General features: G+C 50.4%; 2 long non-coding RNA genes across 2 annotated transcripts; one reads left to right on the top strand and one right to left on the bottom strand.

Moving 5' to 3' along the window:
• The first annotated feature begins 830 nt into the window (after window positions 1–830).
• LOC146756827 (uncharacterized) lies at window positions 831–1,780 on the top strand. Its single transcript, XR_014937215.1, has 2 exons — window positions 831–1,011; window positions 1,368–1,780. It is a non-coding gene; the product is annotated as an uncharacterized LOC146756827 (long non-coding RNA).
• Window positions 1,781–2,791: 1,011 nt separating this feature from the next.
• Window positions 2,792–5,170, bottom strand: LOC146756826 (uncharacterized). The gene is made up of 4 exons (XR_014937214.1): window positions 4,367–5,170; window positions 4,004–4,193; window positions 3,823–3,930; window positions 2,792–3,706 (listed from the first exon to the last, which is right to left on the bottom strand). It is a non-coding gene; the product is annotated as an uncharacterized LOC146756826 (long non-coding RNA).
• Window positions 5,171–15,400: the final 10,230 nt, after the last annotated feature.

Raw genomic sequence — 15,400 nt, 5'->3', positions numbered from 1 at the left:
CCAACCACAGGCTGGCTGGCAGCTTGAAGGAACTGCCATGAAATAGGTCTAATGAACCATTCCTGGCAGAGCTTCAGGATGGAGAAAGTGCAGTTTGTCCTCAGCTGAGCTGGGGTCCAATGAGCTGAGTTTCCTGGCTCAGAGCAGAGGCCGTGAGCATCACGTCTCACAGTCTGTGTCACCTGGGCAGAGCCGTTAGGCAGGGGCTGCTAGTGGGGAGATGCCAAGGTTTTCCATGAAGATGATTGCTCAGATATGCCTGAGTTCAGATGGAGGGGCCCATTGCCCTACCAGGAAGTGGAAGATGCTTGGGGGTGAGGCAGCTCGTGCTTTCCCATGCCTGTAGGACCTCACAGTGCTGTGCCTTTCCACATACCTACCCCACCTTCTTTCTTTCCCATGCAGGGGGCATCATTAATCCAGTGGGTGGCACCAAGAATGCCCGGACAGCCCCACTGCAGTGCGTCTCTGTGGCAGAAGGACACACCAAGCCTGTGCTCTGCCTGGATGCCACCGATGAACTGCTTTTCACTGCCTAAAAAGGTATATGTTGGACAGAACAGGTGTGGGGGCTGCTGGCTTTTTATGCGCTATTCGCATAGATCTCCCCAGGCTGGCGTGGGGAATTGGGGTGCATGGCAGGGATGGTTCCTTCTGGGCTGCTTTCCTGTCCCTGCCTTCTGATGTCCAGGTGCTGGAGCAGGCTGGCTCCATTGCCCTGGAGAGGAGCTGTGGGTGGTGGGAGGCAGCTCTTGGGAAGGAGTCGGTGCCTCCACGCCACGGAGGAACTCCCCAGCCCAACTCTCTCAGGCACGTTCTTCTTCCTACAGTCCAGAGCTGTAAGATGTGGAACTTGGTGACGGGTCAGGAAATTGCTTCCCTCAAGGGTCACCCAAATAATGTCGTTTCCATCAAGTACTGCAGCCACACGGGGTTGGTGTTCACCGTGTCCACGTTGTACATCAAAGTGTGGAACATCCGGGACTCAGCACGCTGCATCCGCACCCTGACGTATGTAGTGGGAAGAGTGGCTGTGGGGGACTGTGGGCAGCTCTGGCTTTGCAGAAGATGGTGTGAGGAACTCCTGGGGTCCCACAGGATGGAAACAGAGCCCAGCTGTTTTAGGATCAGTGCCTACAGCTGTAGGAAACAGGGAGGCTTAGGGAGATCTTGGAATGGAATCTGTGGGGACCCTCTGCAGCAAAGGCTCAAAGGAAAGGACCTGGAAGAGCTTTTCAGCCCATCCTGGGGGTGGCCAAGAGCACCAGCAAGAAGGGATGGGGATTTTCTCTTTTGCTTCAACTAATATGCCACAGGAAGACGACCACATTAACCCAGCTGTATTTGTTGTTGTTGTTTATCTACAGCATGAAGCATTTCACTTGGAAAGTCTCTGCTGCCACTCATCGTACAACAGACTTAAAGCACAGCACTTGGCACCTAGCAATGCTGTGAAGGGTTGGAAAGGCAGCGCACCATTGTGCTGAGGGCCAAGAGACGGTTCAGACAACAGAAGCATTTGTCCACATTTCTGACATGAAGGCTGTCGCCTCCCGATCCGGCGACAAATCAAGGCTGCTGTGTGAAAGTACCGTGCCTCCGCACACGGGAACAGACGGGACTCACACACAGCGTGTAACACCGAATGTACCAGCTTAATGCCACGCCACAAACCTACCCAATGCCCAACAGGGGGGACCAGTCAATGCTGCTCATCAGCCATCAACCCCGTATGCTGGAGAAGGCAGACCATGTTGTGGTGCTGGAGCATGACACCATGGCTGAGATGGGGACACCCACCGAACTGAGGACCCGCGGTGGACCCTACAGCCGGCTGCTGCAGCACTGAGGACCACAGGGCAGCTGGAGTGGGATGCGATGGGACATGGGGAGCTGTGGCTGTCTCCGCTCCCCGCTGCAGGATGGGAAGAGTGGGATGCTCTGGGATTTGTATGGAATAAAGTAGAGATGTTTTGTAGAGGAGCAGGTTGGGATGTGGGGTGTGGGCAGCTCAGCCTCAGTGCATGGTTGGTTATGGAAGCTGGGTGTCTGCCCTCAGAATGTGGCTGTGGCAGCACTGTGGGTTATGGGGGGGAAGCACAGCTCAGCCCAATACTGGATGAACTTTCCAGTCATGTCTTCATGCCAAAGCGGTGCAGATAGCACAGGGAGTGCAAAGGGGAGGAGGAGAGCAGCAGTGTGAAATGGAGCAATGGGCAAAGAGTGTGGGGTGGGGGGAGGAGGGATGAGGGGAGGTCCCCTCATCCACCCCAAAACCAAGCACGGCACAGAGCAGAATGCAGGCAGGCTGAGCACTGAACAGCCCAACACTGTATTTCACAAGAAGCAGCACAGGCAAAGCGTAACAGCATAGGAAGCAGAGGGAGATGTGAGAGGTAGAGGGGATGGGGCTGTGTTCATCACTGACCCCAAATGCTCGTGTGGCCAGTTGGCCCCTTGCAGGCTGAAGCACAGCACTCAGACAACCGTCTGGTTACTTCCTGTGTGAAGAAGAAGAGATGGTGTCCCATAGGGCCACGTCCACATCCCAACCCTCAGCTCCCTGCAGAGTCCCAGCCCAGCCCTGGTGCAGCACCACAAGGAGCACAAGGAGCACAGGGACCCCTTCCAACCCCCAGCCCCACACCGCAGCTGTGCTCGAGTTGCTGGTTCCACCTTCCTGGCCTGTAAGGTAGGAAGAGCCATTGTCTCAGCCCAGGTTGTAGGAGGGAGGCAAGGTTCTTTGATATACGTATACCTGGTGTGAGATTAAGAAACAACGGTTCAAACATTGGTCCGACCAGTTTATTACAAGACATTATCAGGGAGATGGGGAAGGGGAGGACGGACGCTATTATGGTGTAGGGTGATGGGGAAGGGAATGCAGTAAAAATATGAAATAGAAGCAAGGAGTCTCCGTAAGGAGCAAGAGGGAGATATTCACCACCATGGATCCATCGAGGTTTGTAGTTCAGTCATTGGTCTTCAGTAGTGGTGGGTCGTCAGGCGTTGTTCTGTTAATGGTGACCACGATGACAATTTCCAATGGTAGCACCAACTTATTTATATGTCCAAAGTGGTCAAGTCAGCTCTCTTTGGAGTGACAGCTCAAATCCAAAGTAGTTGAGTCAGCTCTCCTTGGAATGGAAGCATCTGGCTCTGGGATCTTAGCAGAAATTCCTTTGTTCCCATCTTCTGAGCCTTGCCAGCAGATAAGAGGGAGCAGGGATACCCATCCGCATCCTGTTTTCACAGGGCACGATGGCTTCATTACCCAGTTTTCCCACACCAAGCTGGAGCTATTTAGTCCCGGGCCAGATCTTCCACCCATAAACAGTCCTGAGCACTCTTCTGGAGGCAAACAGCTCTGAGGGAAGGTGCTTTCAAATATTCAAATACCCATAAAGTGATATTGATTGTCACACAGTAGCACCCATTACTTGCCACTTCAATAAATCATTGAGAGTCTTCTCACAAGAAACACCTCAGGAAGTAAGCTTGGAGCCAGAAAACAAGGAAGGACTCTCACAGCCATGAGCCCCAGCCCTGTTCTTGCTGTGGGGCATGGAGCAGCTCCGAACACCAGGAAGGGGAACCCTGGGAGAAAGCAGGGACCCCAATGCTGCCCTGGCACCGGGCAGAGGTGGGGGACAGCGCTGCCCTCATCACTCACTGGGCGTCGCATTGTAGCCTTTCTCCTTCTTCCCTGCAGACAGAGAGATGCATCAGCACAGGTTCACATCACAGCCAGGCTGAGGGCTCCTGAGGGAGCCTCAAATCCCCCACAGCCCCCACTGTCCTCCTACACCCCTCCACTTTTACCTGCATGGCGTCTGTAGATGATGAATCCAACGCCAGCCATGATGGCAATGGCCACAACAGCGACAACCACCCCCACCACATTGGGCACCAGGCTGGACTGTGACCGCTCTGGGGGAAGGCAGGGCTGTCAGCAGGGGAAGGGGCAGCCCAGAGCCCCCCAGCCCCACGTCCCCTCACTCACCCCATGAGTAGAGGCTGGGCCAGGGCAGGCTGGCGTGCTCCATGCAGCACTGGTACTTGTCCCCGTCCCCTGGCAGCGCGTCGATGGTGACTCAGGTGTGGTAGGTGCCGTAGCTGTTGGGCACAATGCCCCCCGAGTGGGTGTCCTGGCCCAGCACCACGCTGTCCTTCACCCAGCTGACGGTGATGGGCTGTGGGTAGAAGCCGTGAGCGTGGCAGGACAAGGTCAGGATGCCGTCGGCCTTCTTCCCCCACACTCACACCTCAGGTTGCTCTGAAGGTGGGCGGCAGTGAGGGCCGGGCTGAGCTCCCCACACTGAGCCCCCGCCCCACCTGCAGCCTCACACCGCAGCCTCCCCCTCACCTGTCCTCCCCAGCTCTGCCTTCCCGTTCTCTACATGTCTCCGCAGCCACTGCACACAGGTTTCCTCCAGGTAATGTTTCCGTCTCTCAGCATAACCAGGTTGTAGTGCACGAAGATTTCGCCATCCACGTACACCACTTCAAAGAACCAGGTCAGTCCGGGGCCGGGATCCGTCATCCCTGTTTCAAAGTACTGCATGGAGTGGAGCTCTGCAGGGTTGGAGCGCGGCGACCCCCCCTTTTTTATTAATTAGCAAGCTACTGCCTATAGAATAACAACGCTACTTATATTAATAACACAACCATTATAACTCAATCAAGGCCTCGACTGACAATACTCTAGAAGTGAAAAAAGAGACAAGTCAAACACAGCATAACAACATTACTGTTAAACCTACTAAAAAGAACAAACACGTTTGCTCTGCAACCTAAGTTTCTGCAACCTGGAAATAAATCCACGAGGGTCCCATTGTGTTCATCTGTAACTAGTTAGGAAAAGTCTTCAATTTCATATACTCTGATATATTGATTTTTAAAATTTGTGCAACAAATGCTTTTAGGATGCTCATAACCATGCCTTTGGGCTAATAATTCATCACTGAACTGTATGAAGTTGCATGTCAAATAGAACCAGTTCTAGAGGACAAATGTGCTGGAGTATCACTAGGAGCATTATTACTTATTGACCCTTGACATTCTTCAATGTATTTATTTTGTATTCCTTATTTTTGGAGATAACAAAGTCCCACATATGGTCAACTATTTCTCGCCATTTGGCTACAGTGAACATCAGTGCCACCTCCTGTTCTCAACAACAGAGAAAAGTGATGTGAGGAAAAGTGATGCAAGTCCCATGGGGCCAATGAGAGTAGAAGAGGGGTGGGGAGGTTGAGGAGGAACTTTGTCCACACAGCAACAGAATAGAGCTCATTGGGGACATCCTGCATTGACATCAGTTGCAAAGTGCTTCTTTAACTTCTTGTATAAAACAAACTATAAATAAACAGACATTAAATGCATTTTGGATTCTTGCTCTTTAAGCTCTCTCCATTTTGCTGAACACGTTCTGAAAACCTGAAGAAGACAACAGGAAGGCACAAGGCACAGGAGGCTCTTTAGATTATAATGGGCCCCAGGGTGCATTTGGTGCTGAGTCCATCAATCTCCAGTGCAGAGAGAAGTTTGCATAAAGTACTTGGCAAGACAAAGTCAGAAGTAACAGTGAAGATTCTTGGAGTATTAATGGGCCCACTGAGGGCCATTACCAAGCAAGCTTCCCAAGGCACTAGTTAGAGCAGATAATTGGAAGCCATGACTCCAGTCAGGCAAAGGCACTGGCATGGTGGCTCTGATGCTAAGAAAATCCTTCTTTGTCTTAAAAAGCAAACAGGACTAGCCCTGATTCCCAGACCCTTGGCATGGAGATCCTGTCTCTCATGTTGGCTCAGGGCACTTCCTGTGGCAGTGAGTTGGAAATCAATATGATGTTAAGTGAAAGACATGGGAAGGGAAGATGCCAGGCTCTGCATGTGTTGCAGAAATACTGTCAAGTTCATAACCCACATGTACCCTGTGTATCATCGCAGGATGTGGGATGTGAGAAGGGCCCCGTCTGAACAAGCAGTCAATCCCAATGTAACTCTGAATCTCTGATCTCTCAGTTCCAGTGCCCTCCTGTGCACACTCCCCCATAGTTTGATGCACTTGATCTTCTGCGGTGCCCAGAAGTGCACCCAGTGCTCCAGGTGAGGCTGCAGCAGTGCAGAGCAGACAGGGACGACCCTTTCCCTCACCCAGATGGCAATAACTTACTTGATGCATTTTATGGGACCATTGGCCTTCCAGTCAGCTGTCATGACTCTTAACTTACTTAGATGCAATTGAAATGAGAGCCCAGAGCATACTAAGGTGTCATCATTGAAAGAACGTAGGTGTTCCATAGCTTTGAAATGCCTTGGACTCCAGAGTATGCCAGAGATGGAGCAGAACAGAAGATTTGCCTCTTCTGTAGTGAGCTCATCCATTTAGTAAGCAGAATAACACTACATGCTACATGGGGACAGTTGCTCTACTCTGCTCTGCTCTGCTTTGCTCTGCTTGCAGGGGAATGGAGCGGGGGGTTGCTCTCATGTCAGTGCAGATAAACTCACTTTCTCTTTAACCCTTTTTCCTCTGTGAACTATTCCACTATTTGTACCCTCAGATACACTTCCACATTCCCTCAACAACACTTCCATATGCCATTAACAATTATGCTTTCTTATACCATAAGAACAGTTTGTCAAACAATACAGTTCTTCAGTTCCCATAAACACCGTTAATACCATATATCTTTCCATTAACAGTTAGTATTCTTCAGTGATAAACACCTTGCCACAGAACCAGCACTGACTGGCCCTCCTCCCTCTCACGCTTCCTCACAGGCAGAACATAGTATTACGTAAATGGGTTGACACTCATTAAATAGGATAATAAAAAAGGCTTTTGAAATTACGTTAAGAATAATATGAAGACTAGTGAGACTGTGGGTCCCTACTAAGTGAGGGAGGTGTTCTGGTAATGGGGGTTGTTGAGAAGGTGGAGATACTGAAGGCCTACTTTGCTTCTGTCTTCAGTGTAAAAGCTCTCCTTCAGGAATCCCAGACCCTGGAGCTTAGTGAGAGGGTATGGGGAATGGAGGACTTGCCTTTAGTCAAGGTAGAGTTGGCCCATGAGCGCCTAGGCCACAACAATATTCAGAAATCCATGTGTGCTGAGGGAGCTGGCAGAGATGACTGCAGAACCACTCTCTATCATCTTTGAGAGGTCTTGGAGAATGGGGGAGGTGCCTGAAGACTGGAGGATAGCCAGTGTCAATCCTGTCTTCAAAAATGTGTATGAAGGAAGATCTGGGTAACTACAGGCCAGAGAGCCTCACCTCTGTCCCTGGAAAGGCGACGGAACAGCTTGTGCTGAATGCCATCTTCAGACAGTTGGAAGAAAAGGAGGTTATCAGGAGTTGTCAGCATGGGTTTACCAAGTGGAGGTCATGTGTGACCAACCTGGTAGCGTTCTATAACACTGTTGCTGGCTGGGTGGATGGGGAGAGAGCGGTAGATGTTGTCTACCTTGATTTCAGCAAGGCTTTTGATACTGTCTCCCACAATATCCTTATAACAAAGATAAGGAAATGTGGGAAAGATGAGTGAACAGTGAGGTGGGTTGAGGACTGTCTGACTGACAGAGCACAGAGGGTGGTCGTTGTCAAAGCAGAGTCCATTTGGAGACCTGTAAGTAGCGGTGTTCCCCAGGTGTTGGTGCTGAGCCTGGTCTTGTTCAGCTTCTTCATAAGTGACCTTGACAAGGGGATAGTGGCAACCCTCAGCAAGTTTGCTGATGATTGGCTGACACGCCTGAAGGCTGTGCTGCCATTCAGCGAGACCTGGACAGGCTGGATAGATGTGCAGCAAGAAACCAGACGAGGTTCAATGAAAGCAAGTGTAGAGTGTTGCACTTAGGAAGGAATAATTGCACACACCAGGACAGTTTGGGGAATGAGCTGCCCTACCTCTCTACTCTGCTCTTGTGAGGCCCCATCTGGAGTACTGTGTCCAGGTGTGGAGCCCTCAGTACAAAAACGATATGGAGATTTTGGAATGGGTCCAGAGGAGGGCCACAAAGATGATCAGGGGGCTGGAGCACCTCCCCTATGAGGACAGGCTGAGGGAGTTGGGTTTGTTCAGCCTGGAGAAGAGAAGGTTGCGGGGTGACCTCATTGCAGCCTTTCAGTACCTGAAGGGAACTTACTCCCAGGAGGGGAGTAAACTCTTCGAAAGGGCTGATAATAGCAGGACTAGGGGAAATGGTTTTAAGTTGAAGGAGGGAAGATTTAGGTTGGATGTTAGGGGAAAGTTCTTTACTAGAAGAGTGGTTAGGTCCTGGAACAGGCTGCCCAGTGAGGTTGTGGATGCCCCGTCCTTGGAGGTGTTCAAGACCAGGTTGGACGGGGCCCTGGGCAACCTGATCTAGTAAAGGCGTTTGTTTGGTGGCCCTGCCAGGCAGGGGGGTTGGAACTACATGATCCTTGTGGTCCCTTCCAACCCGGGTCATTCTGTGATTCTGTGAGAGGAGCTCTGTAGAGAGGGACCTGGGTGTCATGATGTCAGTGTGTGGAAATATGAGTAGGGGAACTGAACAGAAACTGGAGCATAGGAAGTTCTGCACGAATTTGTGCAAGAACTTCTTTATGGTAAGGGTGATGGAGCACTGGAACAGGCTACCCGAGGGGGTTGTGTTGTATCCTTCACTGGAGATATTCAAGACCTGTCTGGACGCCCACCTGTGTGCCTACCTGGTGTTCCCCAGGGGTCTGTGCTGGGGCCTGTCCTCTTCAATATTTTTATTGATGACCTGAATGAGGGCACTGAGTGCATCCTATGTAGGTTTGCAAACTACAACAGATTAGCTGGGAGTGTAGATCTGCCTGAAGTTACCAAGGCCCTACTGAGGGATCTGGACAGGCTGGAGAGCTGGGCTGAAGCCAATGGGATGAGGTTCACCAAGACCAAATGCCAAGTCCTGAACTTTGGGACCTGGCATGGACTGCCAAGGGTGGGGGTGGATTCACCGACCCTGGAGGCGTTCAAGGAATGATTGGACGTTGTGTTGACGGACATGGTTTAGTGGGAGCTATTGGTGATAGGTGAACAGCTGGACTGAATGATCTTTTAAATCTTTTCCAACCTTGGTGATTCTATGGTTCTATGATATCCTGTACTTGTATGAGTGCCCTCTTTGAGCAAGCACTCTCTGACAGGCCTCACCACATGTCAGGAATTAGTCACTGACCACCTGAAATCTGTTGTTAAATTCAACATATTCCAAAGCACAGTCATGATGCTGTTGACTTTCAGGAACTGTTGGCCATGATGATGCAGGGAAGTCTCAGGGGAGACAAGTGGGAAGGATAAAAATGACATCCTCTACTGCTCAGCTGGGTTGGGCTCCTAAAACACAGGGAGCTCATAAAAGTGGGCAGAGATGTAGAGAGACAGCTGTGCCCAGGAGCAGCTCTTGTGCACAGCACAGCCTGCAGGTGACAGAAAGAGAGGAGAGAAATTGGAGTGAGCTTACAAGTTATGTACTGTGCGAGCAGGCTGTGAGCTCTATGAAGGAGCATCGCTCACAAACCACAACACGGTAAGTCTCATGCAGTAGGCAATGCAGCTGCTTTTAATAGAGGGTTAACAAAATATGCGACATTCCATAGCAGATTGGCTGCAGGTAATGCATGTTTCTTTACTGTGGAAAATGCCTTCTGCTCCAGCTGAGGGCTTCTGTGCTGCAGCATAAGAGCTACAGGGTGTGTGTGTGTGGGGGAGCTGCATGTCCCAGCACGGCTGCAGGCTGTGCAGCCGGGGCTGCAGGCGGGTGCCCAGGGCTGTCCTGCAGAGCAGGGTCCCTGCTGTGCCCCAGGGGCTGTGTGCCGGGTATGGGACTCTGCCGCCTGCCAGGCTCAGCACTCAGCCTGCCCGGGGAGCTGCCCAGGGCGCTGCGGGGAAACGTGTGGGGGGAAGGAGCCCCCCGGCAGGGCTTGTGCTGCCACAGCTGCTGCTTGGGGCAGGGGATCACAGCTCCACTGCACAACTGAATGTTTCTGAGGGTGCTTTGCTTGAGGATAGCCACGGCAGGGGGTTTCCTTTTCGTGTTCTGAGGCAAAGAGGTTTGGAGTCAGAAATCTAAAAGGGGCAATAGGAGTTCTGAGAATTTTTCGTCAATCAATTGCTTGTTTTGTGAACAGTCACACATTATTTGCTTTCAGTCTCCCCTTTCTCGAAGGATGGAATTATCATCATTTTCTGTAGGCATGAATAATTCACTTATCCTACAAACAGGCAGCATTTTCTAACTGAAACTGAATGCCACAGAAGCTGGAGTATGGGGCTCTAAGAGCACATGGGGTAAAGGTATCAGACATGAAACAGATGAAAATATCCAGGGAGAAGGGATAAGAAAATAAGAGGAAGGTTAGAGCTCGATATGCTGCTTCTGCTTAAGGAATGCTGAAATACATGAAATTAAATGCAAGTAATGGTGCTAAATGTACACTGTTGTAGGAGAATGAAAACATTTCATATTATAGCAGGAGGAGTGACTCTGAGAATGGTCTGGACTTGTCATTATCTTCTGCACTCTGAACAGGACTCAAAGGCAAGGAACAAAAGCAGATGCCCCAGATGCCCAACAGCAGCTCCATCAGCGAGTTCCTCCTGCTGCCTTTGGCAGACACGCGGCAGCTGCAGCTCCTGCACTTCTGGCTCTTCCTGGGCATCTACCTGGCTGCCCTCCTGGGCAACGGCCTCATCAGCACAGCCGTAGCCTGCGACCGCCGCCTGCACACCCCCATGTACTTTTTCCTCCTCAACCTGGCCCTCCTCGACCTGGGCTGCATCTCCACCACTCTCCCCAAAGCCATGGCCAACGCCCTCTGGGACACCAGGGCCATCTCCTACACAGGATGTGCTGCACAGCTCTTTTTCTTTCTCTTCTTCATCTCAGCAGAGTTGTCCCTTCTCACCATCATGTCCTATGACCGCTACGTTGCCATCTGCAAGCCCCTGCACTACAGGACCTTGATGGACAGCAGAGCTTGTGCCACCATGGCAGCAGCTGCCTGGGGCACTGTGCTTCTCTATTCCCTGCTGCACACTGCCAGTACGTTTTCACTGCCTCTCTGCCAAGGCAATGATGTCAACCAGTTTTTCTGTGAAATCCCCCAGATCCTCAAGCTCTCCTGCCCAGAATCAAATCTCAGGGAAGTTGTGCTTCTCTTTTTTAGTGTCATTTTAGCCTTTTGCTGCTTTGTTTTCATAGTGGTGTCCTATGTGCAGATCTTCCTGTCTGTGCTGAGGATGCCCTCTGAGCAGGGACGGCACAAAGCCTTCTCCACGTGCCTCCCTCACCTGGCCGTGGTCTCCCTGTTTCTCAGCACTGGTGCTTTTGCCTACCTGAAGCCCCCGACCATTTCATCCCCACTCCTGGATCTGACAGTGGCACTTCTGTACGCAGTGGTTCCTCCAGCAGTGAACCCCCTCATCTACAGCATGAGGAACAGGGAGATCAAGCACGCTCTCAGGAAGGTGTTGCAATACACACTATTCCAGCTTCCATAAAATGCACAATTTCCTCATAGGATTCCCAGTGATGGTTCTTTATGTTCTATGCATCTTTGGTTGTTTGATTATGTGAGATATAGCAACGTAAAAAAAAAAAAAAAAAAAAAAATTGAACTCATAAATAAAAATGTATTACACTTCTTTCCTACCTAATTTCCATTTTTTCACTCCAAGAGCTCATATAAACATGTATCCAGATTCCCTGAATACGTTTGAAGATACCTAAAATGTTTTCAAAAAAGACATTTGCTTAGGTTTTCTTTCTTCATACTTTGTCTGGATTCGGGGAGGTACAGCCACAGACAGCAGCTCAACGTGCTCTTTTCATTTCTGGTCTCTTTACACCACCACAGTGCTCTCGAGCCCTCTCATTTGTGCAGTCCTGAAGGTCTTGTGTGTCTCACGACTGTCCTGTTGCCTCTACAGCAGCAATCCAGGGCTGCAGTCAGTAGCTGGCAATATGAACGGCTGTGTCAGAGCTGGTCTCCTTGCTGGCACTGCCATAACAAGAGGGCCCCTTTAGAGCAGGTCCAGAGAACTGGAGGGAGGCCTCTTCCAAAGCTGGTGTAAGGAATATACCTGAGGAGCTGCTCCATGAGAGTACCTCGAGATCTTCTGGTGCTCTTCAGTGTGTGACCAGATCAAATTGAATAGTCCCAAGGAGACCCGTAACCGTCTCGGGGCAGTGCTGTGGTTTAAATTTTATGGGTTGAGACAAAGAGAAAAAGAAAAGGATAATAATTATGACAAATGTATTTATACATATATATTTAGCATATTTTCACACATATACAACATATGCAGTTGCAAGCATATATGCACAGATACTAATACATATGCATATCTGTTTGCAAGTCCAGGACTAGTTGCAGGGGTTTTAACAGCTACAGGGTTCACTATAGGAGCTGAAGTGGCTGTCTGGCTGTTGCAGGAGTTGAAGTGACCTCAGAGTTCATTGCCAGAGCTGGAATCACCACAGGACCTGTGACTAAGTTGGAGCAGCCACTGGGCTCATTGGAGGGGCTGGAGCCACTACAGGGCTGTACTTCCTCCCTTGGGAGGAATTTGTTTCATTCTCTTATCACAGTACTTGGAACAGCTACAGGACCTGTAGCAGGAGTGACTGCTGAGCTCATTATGAGGGGTGGAGTGACAGCGGGATCTGTCCAGAGCCTGGAGCAACTGCAGGACATGTAGCAAAACCTTGGAGCTGTTGCAAGGTCTGTGCCAGGAGTTGCAGAGGCTGCAGCACTGTCAGCATTTCCAGCTCTCTGGATCTGGCACACTGCAGTCATGTGTGTTTCTTGGGGGTTTCAGACCATGCCGCTGCTATTGACAGAGAGTTATCTTTATGTGGGATAATTTATAGAAGACATGGACGCAGGTAATGCATGTTTCTTTACTGTGGAAAAAGCCTTCTGCTCCAGCTGAGGGCTTCTGTGCTGCAGCATAGGAGCTACGGGGTGTGTGTGTGGGGGGGAGCTGCATGTCCCAGCACGGCTGCAGGCTGTGCAGCCGGGGCTGCAGGCGGGTGCCCAGGGCTGTCCTGCAGAGCAGGGTCCCTGCTGTGCCCCAGGGGCTGTGTGCCGGGTATGGGACTCTGCCACCTGCCAGGCTCAGCACTCAGCCTGCCTGGGGAGCTGCCCAGGGCGCTGCGGGGAGACGTGTGGGGGGAAGGAGCCCCCCGGCAGGGCTTGTGCTGCCACAGCTGCTGCCTGGGGCAGGGGATCACAGCTCCACTGCACAACTGAATGTTTCTGAGGGTACTTTGCAAGAGGAGAGTCAAGGTAGCAATTTTCTATTTCTTGTTTGGATGGAAGGGGAAAGGACTGGAAGCAGAAATTTAAGAGTCAGTCAAATATAAACACAGCTATGAGACTCCCAGTTCTTCTTCAGTCAATTGCTTGTTATGTGAACTGTCACACGTGAAGTGAATTCATCCACTACTTTCACGAAAAGGAGCCTTTCCAGGGGTGGAACTATTTGAAATTATAAATTTTCTTGACAAGAATAATGCATTTATATTGCAAATAGGCATGTTTCCTGTACAGAAAGTGAAGGGCACAAAGGTTGGGACTGGATTTCAACAGCAGTGAGAATAAAAATATGAGACATGAAACAGATGAAAAAGTCCAGGGAGATGGGATAAGATAAGAAAATGAAAGGAATGTTGAAGCTGCATATACTTCTTCTGCTTATAGAATGGTGGACTTAATAAAGTTAAATTCAATTAGTGTTGCTAAATGAATATTGAAATGAAAACATTTCATATTATAGTAGGAGGAGTGTCTCTGAGAATGATCATGACTTGTCATTATCTTCTGCACTCTGAACAGGACTCAAAGGCAAGGAACAAAAGCAGATGCCCAACAGCAGCTCCATCAGCGAGTTCCTCCTGCTGCCGTTGGCAGACACGCGGCAGCTGCAGCTCCTGCACTTCTGGCTCTTCCTGGGCATCTACCTGGCTGCCCTCCTGGGCAACGGCCTCATCAGCACAGCCGTAGCCTGCGACCGCCGCCTGCACACCCCCATGTACTTCTTCCTCCTCAACCTGGCCCTCCTCGACCTGGGCTGCATCTCCACCACTCTCCCCAAAGCCATGGCCAACGCCCTCTGGGACACCAGGGCCATCTCCTACACAGGATGTGCTGCACAAATCTTTTTCATTTTCTTCTTCATCTCAGCAGAGTTGTCCCTTCTCACCATCATGTGCTATGACCGCTACGTTGCCATCTGCAAGCCCCTGCACTACGGGACCTTGATGGACAGCAGAGCTTGTGCCACCATGGCAGCAGCTGCCTGGGGCACTGGGGTTCTCTATTCCCTGCTGCACACTGCCAGTACGTTTTCACTGCCTCTCTGCCAAGGAAATGTTGTGAACCAGTTTTTCTGTGAAATCCCCCAGATCCTCAAGCTCTCCTGCTCAGAATCAAATCTCAGGGAAGTTGTGTTTCTCTTTTCTGGTTCCAGTTTAGCCTTTGGCTGCTTTTTTTTCATAATTGTGTCCTATGTGCAGATCTTTGTGGCTGTGCTGAGGATGCCCTGTGAGCAGGGACGGCACAAAGCCTTCTCCACGTGCCTCCCTCACCTGGCCGTAGTCTCCCTAGTTGTCAGCACTGGCATTTTTGCCTACCTGAAGCCCCCATCCATTTCCTCCCCACTCCTGGATCTGACAGTGGCACTTCTGTACTCAGTGGTTCCTCCAACACTGAACCCTATTATCTGCAGCATGAGGAACAGGGAGATCAAGCACGCTCTCAGCAAACTGGTGCAATACTCACTATTCCAGCTTCCATAAAGTGCACATCTTCCTCACACAACTCCCAGTGATGGTTCTTTATGTTCCATTATTTTTGTATTTTTGATTTTTTGTATTACTGTAATCTGCAAATAAGTTGCAGTTTATTTCACTACTTCTTTCCTACCTAGTTTCCATTTTCTTACTTCAGGAGCTCAAAGAAACATGGAACCATATTCTGTGAATAGGTTAAGAGATTAATAATAAGCTTTAAAAATAGACTTTTCCTTCGCTCTTCTTTCTTCCTACCTTGTCTGGGTCTGGGGGAGGTACAGCCACGGACAGCAGCACAACGTGACCTTTTCAATCCTGGTCCATTTATACAGCCACAGTACTCTCAAGTCCTCTCTTTTCTGCAGGCCTTGTGTGTCTCACAACAGTCCTGTTGTCTCTACAGCAGCACTTCGGGACAGCAGTCAGTAGCCAGCAATATGAACGGCTGTGTCAGGGCTGGTCTCCTTGCTGGCCCTGTCATGTAGTTATCTAGATCAGTCTGTGTCCATGACAGGGGGAGCAGTAGGCCTGTGGGTCCCATGGCCCCAAACAAATGGGAAGGGAAAAAGGAATGGGGGAGATGGGAGCT

This window comes from Coturnix japonica, chromosome 25 (genome assembly GCF_054131305.1).
Source record: "Coturnix japonica strain WE chromosome 25, WE-NBRP24, whole genome shotgun sequence".
In the NCBI taxonomy this organism is placed as follows: domain Eukaryota; kingdom Metazoa; phylum Chordata; class Aves; order Galliformes; family Phasianidae; genus Coturnix; species Coturnix japonica.
The sequence above is the reverse complement of the archived record's forward strand: the minus strand, read 5'-3'. Positions and strand labels throughout refer to the sequence as shown.